This window comes from Megalops cyprinoides, chromosome 10 (genome assembly GCF_013368585.1).
Source record: "Megalops cyprinoides isolate fMegCyp1 chromosome 10, fMegCyp1.pri, whole genome shotgun sequence".
NCBI lineage: Eukaryota > Metazoa > Chordata > Actinopteri > Elopiformes > Megalopidae > Megalops > Megalops cyprinoides.
In genome coordinates, this window is record NC_050592.1 from 23,287,554 (window position 1) to 23,302,713 (window position 15,160).

The following is a 15,160-nucleotide window of genomic DNA, read 5'->3' on the forward strand; positions in this document are numbered from 1 at the left end:
GGGTCGTTCCTCTGTTTATTTTTTACCGGTGGTAATAGCATCTGATGCACATCTTTATTGGTTGTATGCTTGGGAGTAATTGGAGGCAAATTGTCATTGTTGTCTCTTTGACTTGCAGCTGGTTACATTGATCAGATGTTGCTGTATACTGCAGGAGAGACCAATGGATAGAAATATTATTGGGTACTGGAGGATTTCTGTTGATGTAATGTGCCTTAAAAATTAAGATGGAGAGGTGGAGGAAGAGGAAGATGGGAGGGAAGGAAGTTGCATCTAAAATCTTTTTATTCAAATGAGATTAGATGGACCAGCAGTAAATGGCTGAAAAGAGTCAGACCTCAGGGTCATTTATTTTCCTTCAGGAAATTTGATTGGCTGACAACTTCCTGGTGATGTTTTAAGCACAGTGGGAAGGCACAAAATAGACTTCAATCTTTTTTCAATGCGCCTCATCCATCTTCAATATGAGAGCAGCTTTGCATTTTTGGTTGGTGGAAACATGGAATGGACATCTCACTATATTGAACTTACAGCCAGGCAATTTTTGACATGAATTATTTCATTTGTGCATTGTGAAGAATTATTATTTATTTCCAACATATTCCTTTGTCCTGAGTTTGCTGTACTGTATACATTTATACTGATACCTTCCCCAAAATACACTGTGTCTGTCTTAAACTGTAATGTGTCACATTTATTAAAAATGCCAAACCAAGTATAGCCCTGGGTCAATTAACAAGTCAAGAGCAGGGCAAATTATATTGCAAAGCAAGTCTCCAGGAAATGAGTCTGACACCCCAGATTTATGCAAGTTCTTGATCTTCTGGTGAAACTGACTGGATATGTCTTTTTAATTGTTGTGATGTACACTGTGCAGTTGGAAACATCACTGATGCACAGTCTACACACAGCAAGCAAATCAGCTAAGCATGCACAAAAAGACACACATTGACATACAGTAACCACCGTACTAAGACCCATGCACTATACCAACCAAAAATACTCACTTGTGAAATCTTTATTCCATACCTTAAGCCATATTTCATCCATATTTGGAGGGGCAAACAAAGAGTGACTTGGGTTGGGGATGATGTAACAGGAACCCAGCTCAAGAGCATTGCATGTCTATTTTTTTTACATGTTTTGTGGCAGAGCTGCTCACTCATTTTCTGGACACAGACATGAAGTCATATACTTATGGAAGAAATGAACGAAGTTTATTCATAGCATCAATAATGAAAGCCAGCGGGCTCCTGAATGGGTCATTCAGCTAAAGTGCTTGTTTTGAACACAAGCTGAGCCCTACAGCCCACTTTGATCCCAGCTGTGTTATCAGTTGACAATAATCAGGATCCAACAGCAGCGGATCAAGTTGGTTTCAAGGGTAGGGGTTGGTTTGTTGGCAGGGTTCCCTCATCTCTCCACTGTAGTGCTTTGTAATGGCTTGTAAGGTACCTGAAAAGACTTGGTGACATCACTGGAGATCTGCCCATCCTCCAATCAACATGTGCCCCCTGTTGTGTACTGTGGGACCTGCAGTGTGAAAAATCACTGTTGTCCTCATGTGAGTGTGTTTGGACAGCCTCAGGTTGGTCATATGTGATCAGAGTTCCCTCTCCCAGGGTTTGTATCGCTGCAGTTTTCCACTTAAGTGGCCCCAGCAGCTGCACAACACATTATGCAGAGAGCTAAAAAAAAGGGCCAAATGGATTTATGTAATATTATTGGGATTATTTTTCCTTTGAAAAATCAAAGAAATTGTTCCTGCCTTTCATGTATTATTTCTTATAAATGAACATTCTGCACTGGGGCAGTGATATTAGAAAATTATTTTTTTTTCAATAAATAGCAGCCCTCTATTAAAGAAAGACACAGAGACATAGGTTATGATTTTCTCTGTAAAAAATGGTAACCTGCATGTGTGTGTAAATGCACAATTGTGTATCACACATTCTTAGAAAGAATTACACATACAAATTGTTGTATTTCTTACTTCTTACTTTTCAGACATATAGTGTGAGTTATTCTGTTCAAGGTGAGTTCATTTACTGAGTGTGTTGCAAAATGATGAATCTGACACTTTACTGGCTTTCACACCCCAAGAAACTACTTAGCTTCCTCTGCTACATCACGGGTTGTATTCAGTGCGTCCGAATGGGACGTGATTTGGGGGTTATCCTAACATTGAACCCTGTTTTCTTTGAAAAGGTACTGTCTCCTTCATCCATAAACCAATTCACAGATCAGTCTGCATGTCACATGAGGACGAACATACTTACACGCTGTACTCAATCTTGTTTTTTTGTCTTGTTTTATTTGGTTAATGCATTTTAACAGTTAGTCTAATTAGTTGGTAGTTTTGGCTTCCCCCTCTCAGCTGGTTCATCTGCTTGTCAGCTGAGCAGAGCAATTATTGGGCGTGTCTGTACTGAAGCAAGACTGAAGTCTCATTCATACGAAGACGAGGGAGGCTTTCTAAAGGAGTCCATCAAGGTAGGCCACTGGGGAGGTCCTGTCACACCACTGTCCCATAGTGTGAGTGTTACTTATCTTAATTAACTGTGTGCATCTAATCCCATCCATTATATGTAGAAGTTTTACTTCAGCCTATTTGTTGCTGTGATGTTTAACAGTGTAGTCCTTCTATCAGGCATACTGCATTTCACTTGCATGTTGGGCTGCGTGTGCACTTGAAGTGTCCCTGTTTGCATGACAGTTTGTGTCACTTTTGTTGGATGCGCTTTGTTCTTGACTTTGGAAGTCACTCTGGATAAGAGTGTCTGTTGGATATCAAAAATGTAAGTGTAACTTTAAAGGTACTCATATCTTGTAAGTCACTCTGGATAAGAATGTATGCCAGATGTAAGTGTAACATTAATTGTACTCAGATCTTGTACGTTATTCTTCGTAGGAGCATCTGCTGGATGTCAAAGATGTGAATGTAACATTAAGTGTGTTCGTATCTTGTACATCACTCTGGATAAGAGCATCTGCTAACTGGCAAAATGTGAATGTGAAATGTACATAGATGAACCAAAGTGCTAAGGGATGGTTATGATTTGACAGCATGACATTTTTGTTGACTTGGGATTGTTCATAGCACCATTTAAATCTTGAATGAGTAAATTCACTCATGACTCTGTCTCAGGTAGGTGAACCCTTTCCTGCAGGCAGTCTAATGTGCTGGTGAGAGATGACCTGTTTTTGGTTCAGTACAATAAAGAAAAATGCATCCCTCTTCCCTGCAGAATTAAAAAAAAGACAAAAGGCTCTCTCACTCTGCTCTCTCTTGGCCAAATGGTAATGCTAATCACTGAGCATGGACTGTCAAGATCTCTCTTAAATTACACTCCATGTTTTTTGTCACACTGTCTGCAGCAGCAGGAAGAAGCGGCAGCTGTTTGAAAACGGTTAAGGGACGTTTACACGGCACAGCGTGTGTCAGTGTAACACAGAGATGGTGAGTGTTTTTCGGTTTTGCAATTCTGTTCCTGTTTAGAGAAATTACTCAATTTTCTGACTAATAACATGTCACAGGCCAAGTCTTTTAAATTGGAGTCAAACTGTGGACATTTAATGCATTCCTCCATTCACACTGTGCGTTTAGCCCTATCTGAGAGCGCACGAGCTGCTGAAGCATCCAAACTGATGGAATAATATATTTGAGAGAGGATAAAGTCTCATCTATTAGTAAATACTGGGGATTACTGAGAAACCGAGAGAGTATGGAAATTGAATTCTGAAATACCTCTGTAAATGCTGTTCAGCAGATTGCTGAATATTAATGTGTATAATATTACAGATCTAAATTTCTCTTCATCATATGGTGTTTAAGCATGTTCCTTTGAAGATCAGTTTGGAATGATTCAGGCTAGAGACAGGTAAAAAGTCTGCAAGAAGGATTATTTCCTATTTTGGCTTCTTGAATGAGAAGAAGTAAGAGTAGACTCCAGACAGAGAAGTTGAGATCGCAAGATCGGCCTTTCTTGTTAAAAAAAAAAACACAGGGCAGACTGAAGAACAAGATAAGATGTGCTGAAACTGCAAGGCTATTTACATTCATGGTTTAGTTTTAAAACACAGGAAGATGAAAAAAGCAGTGATGATGTCTATAATTTCAGCTATCGAGTAGGGGTATGGGTTTATGGGTATTTTGTTGCGACAGTGAAGAGCAGAACTATATTTTGCCACAGGATATCCTCTCTATCACATATTCACTGCTGACTGTCCTGCTAACAGGAAGAGAGCGCATTTTTTTAACAGATGCTGTGCTCTGCAAGGCCCTGGAGCTGAGTAGGGAATATGTATTGCTTTTGGTGGAAATTTTCAATTTATTCCAACCTTCTCCCTCATTCAAAAGCAAAGATACATGTATTCCCAAGATACACAATGTTCAGTTTATTTTTGATGTTTGATGTCCCCTGAGGTGAACATAAGGGTCATGTGTTTCAACAGATGAGTGGCAGTTGGAGATAAACACCATATTAACCCTGTGTTGAGGTGGTGAAATATTTTTGAAATGCACACAGCATTTGCCTCCAACACAGAGCTGCTTGCCACAGTGTTTCTGTAAGGAAAAAAGGAATACAGGGGTATATCTGAGCAGGGCTGTGCTATAGCAGACATTGCTGCATGGCAGGATGGAAGAATATAGTTTCACAAAAATACACAGTAGCACCTTTTATCTTGGATGGGTTCCCTGTGCAACAAGATGTTACAAAAAGGGACCGCATTTTGATTCAATTCGATTTCTATAGATCACATTTATTTAATGCCTTTCATGTTATCTCTCATAGTAACACCCTGCTTCCTTTTATCTTCAGGCACATTGCAGGCAGATATGCCAAAAAGACCAGAACAGGCTGGCAGTGGGTATTTCTTAAACTGTTCTTAGTTCTTAAACTGATCTCGAGAACAACATAGGAGGGATGCACAGCCCTATCACTGGTGTGGCAGAGGGTGTGTGGATTTCACATCTGAGATCAGAGCTCTTATTTAGCCCATTAAATTGATCAACTATTTGATTAAATGCAAAATCCTTTTCAAGAAGCTTTTCATAGAGCACAGAGATACAAAGCTGAATGTGAAAGCTGCTAGACTGCACCCCTGGAACTGTGCATTCTACGTTAAATGAGTGTAGAGTTACTGTAGTGACATCACTATTGTCTTCAGCCTGTAATAATGCACCTACATTCATCGTCACAGGCAGATCTCAAAGGTAATATCTGAACCTTAGCTTGATGGGCTACAGAGGACTTAGACACTGAACGCCTGTTTTATGAAGGGCTTCATCAAGGTGTTGCGAGCTTGTCCTCAGAAACAGCAATGCTAGGCAAGGCCGGAAGCCCAGCTCTACAATAACAGCAGTTTACAGCTAGGGTGATTGGCTCAGGTTGTGTGAGGCCTTGCCCACATTTTAAAATCTGCAACTGTCAGGATTCATTCCTTGCACATATAAATACAGCTCTATATGATTGCAAGCGTGACCAGCGATGCTGTTTCCTTAAACACCATCTTAAAGGTGCTGTCAGCACGAGGACTCACTGTCAGCGTTTCATTTAACCTAACCAACAGAACGCTTCATTGTTGTGTTGTGATGCCAGTTCTTTGCTTATATTATCAGACAAAGTGACAGCGATGATTGGATTGACACATCCACCTAACAAAGACATTGTATGTCAATCAGCACAGTGCTGAATCTAAAGGAATGTCTATGAACAAACAAGGGGCCTGTTTCCCTCAAAGAGCTGTATGCACACCATTAAGGAGAAGCACTTCCTACCCAGTGAGTTTAGCCCAGAATCCAAATGGAAAACATTTTGTAATTTAAGTTGCCTCTTGTAGTCACACCCACATTGACCCATATTTTGAAGCTCACATGCTCTTCATAATTTGAAGACTAGAGATGGAATAGCTACCATTCCATTTTAACTCTAATGGCGTATGTGACCACAATAATGAATGTAATTGTAATAATGAATTGAAATGAATGTAAAGATTAGTAGAGTTATTGTGTACATCCTTCCCTTTCAGGTGCAAGACTCAAATATACTCATACTCATACTTAAATACACATTTACATATGTGATCATACCCTAGGATATGGTAAGATAAAGTGATTCTTGTATAATCTTTTCTTATTTGCTGGTAGTTAATACATATTTCTGAAGCAGGCATTCTGTATGATATCTGGATACATGACCTAGGGCACATATTAACTTCAGAAGGGAAAGAAAAAAACGGTGTTCAATCAAGAAAAAGAAAAGGAATAAACCTTCATAGATTGAACAAAGTGTCAAAGTGTCTTGCTGGTTTTGAGTGATTCTAGTGGTCACTTTTTTGTATTACAGTGCCCGACTAATGTGGGATGGATTTTTGTTTTATTGAATAATAATTCTTTTAAGACAACTTGGTAGTTTTGATTGAATACAGAGATTAATCTCAGACTTCTGCTATCTGATTATACTTTTCCTGTTTACAGAAAACATATATATATTGCTTTCCTGGCACAGACCAAACCAGTTAATACCACCAAAAGTAATACATTAACATACGTTACACCTTGCTTTATAACCACCTGCCGTAGATTTTCTTCTTGTTAACACAGTTAGAAATACAGCCCATTTTCAATAACACTTGGGTCTGTTATGTAATTAAGATGATCGTTTTATTTGCTTATTTTATGAGTTTATTTGTATCATTGACAGAGACTAACTTTTTCATTATCATTCCATTTCTTGCCTTCTGGGATTTACAATATTAAAGTATAACAATATTACATTGTGAAAGTATTATTTGATATCAATGATTTGATCAAATAAAAAACTCAAAATTTCCCTTTAGCCTTTTTTTCCTGTAATTTCTTCCATTGATTCTGTATGCCTGACAAACTGAATTACCAGAGGGCCGCAGGTTCCAATCGCACATGAAACAATACTGTTGTACCCATAAGAAAGGTATGTTAGCAGAACTGCCTCAGCAAATATCTAGCTGTATGAAGTGGATAATGTGTGATGTATTAGCTGCCTTGGTCAAGGGCATCTGCTAAGTCAATAAATAATGCAACACACAGTGTGTCTTTAACATTCCAGGGCGTGCTGGTTCAGAACACAGGGGGGTACATGATGTGTGTTGTGAATTCCCTGCCATGCCTCTTGTAATGACTGCTGTTCGATGACCACAGCATTAGGGTCCCACACATTATACCAATGCAAATTTTCACAGCCAGTGTGAAAATTGCATGCAGGAGGAGAGTGACAAGCAATGCTGTCTCACTGAGCTCCTAACAGACCCTTTTTCTATTGACTCAGTTGAGTTTTCTTGTGAAGTCCCAGTGAGCTCCTCCCTGCTGTGATGGCCTAATGTAGATATGTACCATAGCTCCCCTGTGCAAGATGAGCTCAAGTATCTCTCCTGCAATAACAATGTACTGCAGCCTGAGCAGCCAGCACTATCAATGCTGAATGTGTTTCATCAAAGTCAGCTTGGGCTGGGTTTGGGTTTCTGAAGGGATGGATGAAAGGAGCTTCTTTTTTTTGCTCCAGTTACATAGACAATATTCAAAATAGGAAAAGAAAGGGAAAGGAAAAAAGGCAAGACAAAGAAACAAATACCAACTCGATGCCTTCTAATTACTGAACATTTTAACAATACCCCCACAACAGCATCCTCTTTCCACTGACCTCTGTATGGTAGCCCCCATGTGTCACACAGTGCCTTGGAGAAAAAACAAACCTGTGAACGTGTGAAACGAAGGCAGCTGGAGAAAAACAGTGCTGCTGAACACCTGCCAGTCTCCACTGTCTCCCGACTCACTGATTATCCAAACCTTTGACTAAATCTATCCACCCCAATTGTGTGATGAACTGCCAGCCTATAGTGGCAGCTGTGCATTACCCAGGTGGGTCTACCTCATGTCAGCGATGGTTGAGGTTTCGCCTTATGGATGTGACAGATCACCCTATGCAAATTAGCAAAGATATTATTATTACTATTATTGTTGTTGCATAAGGGCAGTGAACTGGAAAGGGAATACTCAGCCTCTCTCTCTCTCTTTCTCTCTCTCTCTCTTTCACATGCACACATATGCACACACACGTGCACGCACATACACACACACACACACACGTGCACGCACATACACACACACACACACACACACACAGAAAATGGCTGGAAGACCAGCAATTCAGAATGAAGACGCTCTAATTAGCATGGAAAAAAGTCTAAGTGCACAGTCATTCTGGAGCCTGCCAGCAGCAATTATTAAGAAAGCAGCTTTCATCTAAATTCAAAATCTCACAAAGGTTGGGATCTGAAAGAAGCTCCGGTGTTTTCATGAAGTATGTGTGAAAGATAGGCAGTCTTTCAGGGCACGGTGTGTATGGATTGGATTAGGAGCACAAAGATATAGCTGAGACACAGCTCCATAACATTGATGAGGTTATGGATCAATCACAGGGGAGCTGTCTATAAAAACACTGCAGTTCACAGAGGTCATTCTTCTGCAAACCATGTAGGTCTGTTGAAGGAGTGTAGAGGGATGGTCCTCCAGCAGTAAATTATTATTAGAATCATTATTTTTTCACTCAGAATAACTGCACCACTAAACCTACACCCTTTAATGGGTTCCCTCCCCCTTGTGGACTCCCCTTGTGGCTGCTTTATTGAGTCTCCCTAACACTTTCAGAGGCAGCAGGTAAGCAGCGTCAGACCAATAACTTCCTCCTGATAGCACTCTCTGCCGTCATACTGGGGCTCCTGCTTCCGTCGCCTAAACAGTCCTGGAACTCTATCACGCAGAACTCTTCAAGTCTCTACCCTCCAATCCTTCTCATAAGCTCTTACAGGTGTTCCTGCTTTTAAACATGGGGGTACAGGTGCAGATGGGTGCTGAATAAATGAAATACCAATGGCTTCCAGCTGGTTTTTTAGGACGCACCATCAGCTAGCTCAGTCCAGGCTTCCTCAAATGGATGATGCTGCTCTCATAGTCCCCAGAGTCCCTACCAATGTATTTAGGCATGGATCTGTTAACATCCTGGGGTGCTCCAGGGAGGCCTTGGAGAACCGGGCAGAGTGGGTCAAGTTCATCCCAAGGGCTATGCCAGAAGCAGTCCCCTCCCCAGATGGGCCCAGGGTCACTAGAACACTAGAAACAGGCAGATGCTCCCCTTTCTGTGGAGACCTAAAAGAGAGGATTGGCACAGCAAATCGCAGGGAAAATGCTGGCGTTCACCTGCAAGTGGTTTCAGAATGAAAAGGATTAGAGAGTGCCTGCTTCACATCATCAGCACCACAGTGTTTCACTTGCCTGCCCGTTTCATTGACATACAGAATATACCATATGTACACTATAAAATAACAGAAATTACAAATGTATTGGAAAATACATTTTTCAAAAACCCATAAAGTGTTGTATTTTGATGAAATGCCATTTATTGTGACTCATATAAAATTGTACTTGTGCTTATATGGAGGATTTCATTCTTTATTTGTATTTTCAGATATTCACATATACATTCCATTATAGTTTCCAGTCCAGCGCTCTCAACATCCTCCAAACTGCATGCAGAGCCAGTGTGGCTGATCTGCTCTCCGCCATGTGCAGTGTCTCTGCCCTGCAGCATAATTTGCAATGGAGTTCCAATAAACACGTGTCATCCTAAATGAAACACAGTGTCAATTTCCTTGTGGCCTATAAAAAATAGGTGAATTTCATTCATTCACTGATGTATTGATTTTGCCCTCCCAGTTGGTCTAGCTGGAATGATTTTTAGAGGAATACGATTTGTTTTTCCTTCCTAGCTTTCCGCTTTTGAAATCCTTTCAAGCCAATCATCTTCTATCCTTGTCTCAGGGTCAGCAGCTTTCAGGCTTGCAGGAGGCTGTACCTTGGCTTCCACAACAGCGTCACAGGTGAGGACATGTTCCATCTTTTCCAAATGAAGGCTTTACTTTATCTTTGTGGCAAGGATGAAAAACCATACATGTCGTAGTGAATGTTTTATGTTTTTTGCCTCCTCGAAAAGCCGCTGCAGAGCAGGAATGACTGAGCGGGGTATGTTAATAATCAATGTTGTCTGAGTCTCGCCTCAGTTTCCCACTGCCTCAGGACTGGTCTGGAGAAACTCACTCCAGGTGGGCAAATTTCGGTGGGGTGACGGTAGCATTGCAGAGTGGTAAAACGACCATCTTTTGTAAGATTTTTTGTCCACTGTAAATGGTGGTGGATTGAGAACTTTTTCCATTCTTTAAAATGAGCTCCTAGACTCTCCTCTCTAATGTGATGCCACTTGTATGAAAAAAATCCGAACCAAAATGGAATCAAACACAGCTCACATTATTAGCTGTAAAAAGTTTCAAATGCTGAAAAATGTGCCTGCCATTTTTAAAAGTGAACTCTATGTCCCAGAGGAAATTAATGGCTAGTGCTTTTATGAATGTTCCACAAAATACATACATTAAAGTGTAGAGAGATAACTTAATAAATTTAACAGATCAATTCTGTCATTTATCATTTTAAGAGTGTGAGGTAGTCCATGCAATATGATTATACATACAATTATCTTCAGCAAAAACTCAGACATGCAGTGAACATATTGCCAGGCAATGGCAAAGGTCCTTTTCAAACAAATCAACTTCACGTTGACACTAACACAAAAAACACACTGGGCCAGCTAAAATCTGTGTTAAATCTCATCTCCTTGTTAAAGCTGGTACAGCTGTGCCAAATAGAACGTGTTAAAGCTGTGTCATACTGGCATATGTCAGCTATGCTAAGTAGGACGTGTTAGAGCTGTGTCACACAGGCATATTAAACCTAAGATCCTTCGCCCACCGCTGACAATCTCAGCATGTATTGAGTTAAAACACGAAATGATCCAGTACTCACTTCCAGAGTTAACCAGCAGAGGTCACTAGTGGTGACAAAGAGGAATTCACTAGTGTACACAGTACTTCAAGAGCGTCCTGCCCTGCTCAAGAAGTGTGTCCTTTTTTGTCTGTCTGTGTCGAAATACCTCCATTCTAGAAAGCATGCATTGTGCGAGACAGGAAGAAGAAGAAATACATTACTGTTTAAAAATATTTAAGACCTATGGCTTTAAATGGCAATTGAGCATTCTGCTTTATGCATCAGTGTTTTGGGGTAAGGGTGGAGGGGTTGTTTGACAGAAGTAGATTACAGAAGAAAATAAACATATTACGTAAGAAGGTGTGTTCCATAAGTGGCAGGTCATGTGCATGATACAAAGTTACGTTGAAATAGCATCCCCTCGACAGCAGAAATATGGTCACTTTCTCACACCTTGATGCTCCACAGAAGTTATTTTTATCCATCATATTCAAGGCAGCTACTTTGTGAGTATTGATTTGGATATGTTTTGAAAGCAAGTAGGGGTCCCTTGATGGATCCTCTAAGATTAAAAAAAAAAATAAATCATGGCACTGGTTGGCCAGCAGAGGGTAGTCTTTCCTGTGGACTGAGTGTTGAAAAATAGTGCTCTGTGTAAGGACGGATACAATGTATTGTGACAGGTCTCGTCTTTCAGATGAGATTTTAACTGAGGTTCTGAGTCACAGCGGTCATCAAAGACCTTGTGGGAGAAATTGTTGTGACCGGGGGTCCCCAGGTGTGCTGGTGGGATTCCCAATCTGTCTTCCTCAATATGGCGATACAATCGTTTCCTAGCTGATTTCACCTCAGTGAGTGGAAACACGCTGACACAAAATATCTGCCAGCATCACCCAGGTGGGTGCAAACATGCATGGTGGCAATGATACGTTTTCTGCCTGTGTGTGAGGGGATTTGGATTCTGTGAAATCTGCTACACAAATGTAATTTTATTTTATAACATATATTACTTATTTTATAACAGGAGTTACTTCAGTTAACAAAATCTTACAACCATTAATCCAACCATTACAACCATTTTTTTTTTATTTTGACCATACAGGGCATTTAGATTTACAGAATTCCTCATAAAAGCATAATTCATTCATAAAGATCAAAAATGTAAGGGGAAAACCAATTCCACACAAAATTCTCCCCTAGCAAGAATCAGGTGCATATGAGTAAAATAAAGTCTGGGAGGTTTTAAACAAAAGCAAATTGCAATTTTATTATTTCACAAGACTTAGTTACAAGTTAGTCTCCATCTGCTGTCTATCATGCATGCCTGAGAGCACACCTGCTTATGTGCACTCCAGCTAGGAGTTGTAACTAAATCTAATGACTCATGTTACTTTACGTGGACCAATCAGTGGAATGAAGTTTGCCCAGGGCACAAATCAAATTCAAGGCCACTGACACTACCTATGAATGGGTCTTGAAAACTCCATTTGAATACAGCAAACTAGAATATTCAAGTGGTATGGACTCTTCTGAAGTGTGTTTCCGCTGGTGGTACGTTTCAGTATTCATGGGAGAATGCCTGAAACTGATCAACTGGTACCAATTTTCATTCTCACAGAGTAGTCTCTAATCCCTCCATTGGAATGTAGATTTCAGGTCTCCAGTTTGTGGAATCCAATTCTATTTCATTCTAGGGCTGAAACAGGTTTCTTTAAAACCATTATTTTGGGATCATTTGGAGACAGGCAATATATTGACCCATGTGTAAAACTATCAACTGTTCTCCAGGGCATTGGCCCAAAAATGAAAGGGTGCAGACTGAAAAATGTTTTAGTCAGCCCTTTTCATTTGTCAATTCAGTGTAGCAGAATGTGTGGCAAGGAGCAGGATGAGCCCAAATGCAGAGATGCCTCAAGACACAAGTGGTTTGGTTCAAAGAAAATAAAGTTACCTTTACTGGAGACTGGGGAGATACAAAATAGGCTTAGTGCCAGAGTACAGACAGAAACGCACGCACGCAGCATTGTAACTCAAGACTGAGCAAACACACAAACAAAGAGCAGGGCTTCAGTAACAGTGAACACAGGTGTTAACAATAACTAATCAACACAGGGCAAAGATACTAACTAAATGACACGTAAAGAACACAGGAAACTATGTGGCCATCTGGTGGCCAACCTGGGAAGCAGCAGCTAAATTTTGAGTTTTGTTTCAAAGATTAGAGTTTTGCTTCAATTATCAAATATAGTCAAGACCTATTTCTAATCTTGAAAAAAATGAAAAATCAGAGACCTGTACCTCATCACTGAAAATTTACTTCCCCCTTCCTTTAATCCAATTTTTAGTCTTGACAAACGTATTAGGGGATCTGGGATAGGGCAGGGGTGTCAAATTCCATTCCAATGGGGCCTTGTGAGAACCGCCCAAATTTTTGGTCCAAATGATTACATGCCTTAACTAATTAGGTAAAGAATTTTAAAATACAATGGAGCCTAGTGCCTCAGGAAGGCTTGTGCACTAAATGTATCAGCTTTGTTCAATCTATTTTTATCATTATGTGAATGATGAGAGAATTAATGACATTTCACAGTCTTGCTTGGAAATCACTTGGTAGGGAATATGAGCCTGTTCATACTGGCTGCTGCCCACAAGATTGACCGTAACGTTAGTCTAAAAAAAACCTGGATAAAATATGACCTTTGCTTTATTCCCGATGATCAGTGGTCAGTTGCCATGGCAAAGTTCAGTCATAGTGTTGTATGATTTTCTTGGACCAGTATGGAACTCGTTGACTAAGAATAGAATTTGTGACCTTCTAATATAAAGTCTGCAGTTTCACTCTCAAACGACCGTACTCAGCACATGAATATGTCCATTTGAGAGTGAAAAGACCATCATTTGTGCAGTTTCACTCTCAATCGACCATACTCAGCACATGAATATGTCAATTTGAGAGTGAAAAGACCAGATTCACTCTGTTTCACTGGAGACTGAAAGGATCATGTGCATCATGTCTGATGAAGAGGGCGACACCTTTGAGGGGGTGTCTGGGTGGATTGTGCGACCTCCATCCTTTCGCAGCCAGGAGCTCACCGACCTGTGCGCCACAGTGCAGGCAAGACTGGAAGCTAATCGGAAGTACACGGCTACACATCACAGACGTCTGCACACTGGACCACATTCAGACAGAATGCCACCAAATACATATGACTCTGAGGCGGCAAAAAGACACTTCAGGCCACATCTGATGCCCCAGGTCTGGCTGTATGCTAACTTTTGTTATAGTGGCTGGACCAGTAGTTGGTTTCACACAGTTGTGTTTGTGCATTTGCTATTTTCCTATGTATCAATAAAGCTCTTGTTCCTCGCAAATGTTTTTTTTTGTTCTTTCCCCAATAAATTCAGTCATGGCCTTGATTATAGTGTAGCCCATAGGATGACAATAACATGAATATATACAACATATAGCATATATCACATGTATACTGTAAAACTTCCAATAAACACCAAGGCGTTTATTTGCTTTAATTACTGAACTTTACCGACGTTTATTGGAAGTTTTACGGTGTATAGTCTGAAGTAACTGCAGTATTTTTGATATAGGGTTATTAATTAATTAATATTAATAAATATTAACTTAAAATTAAATTATTATTACTATATTTTTGTAAGGGATGGGTTTACCCAGGCCTGTATTATAAATGCCCAGGGTGACCAACAGCGACAGATGTACCAATCAATCTTCCTGATATGGGATTATTAGGGCGTTTCTTAGGATAATTATAGATAACATGCACAAGTATCTAATTGACCTAATTGATCTAATTGACCCTTCACAGCCTACAGAGTGAGGTACAGTAGCTGATCCCCCTTCTGTTTCCACCCTAAAATATTCACAGGACAGTGTTTTGCTGTTCTCTTCATTTCAAGCCACTCTGACCCCATGTGGGACAAGTGTAGCAAAAGCAAATTGTATCAAGTTACATAACAGATGGTTACATAAACAGACCAAACTATGTATGAAGACTATTACAATCTGGTAAGTGGAACTGCTTCCCATGTAGGTAACAAGCTGACTATTAAATGACTAGTGCTGCTGTTGGCTGGCTTTCTCCTAATTATAGTATCTAATGCAAAGTGAAGAGCATTGTGAGGAGCCCCTGACGAGGAATGTTAGCCTGGTACTAGCGAGCTAATCTCTCCTACCTACAACACCAGCTGTTTTAACCCTGTAAATGATAGATTCACACTATAAGAAAAATCTCCAGAGCACTGCCTTTTTTCAGCAGCTGTGAATTTTCTGGT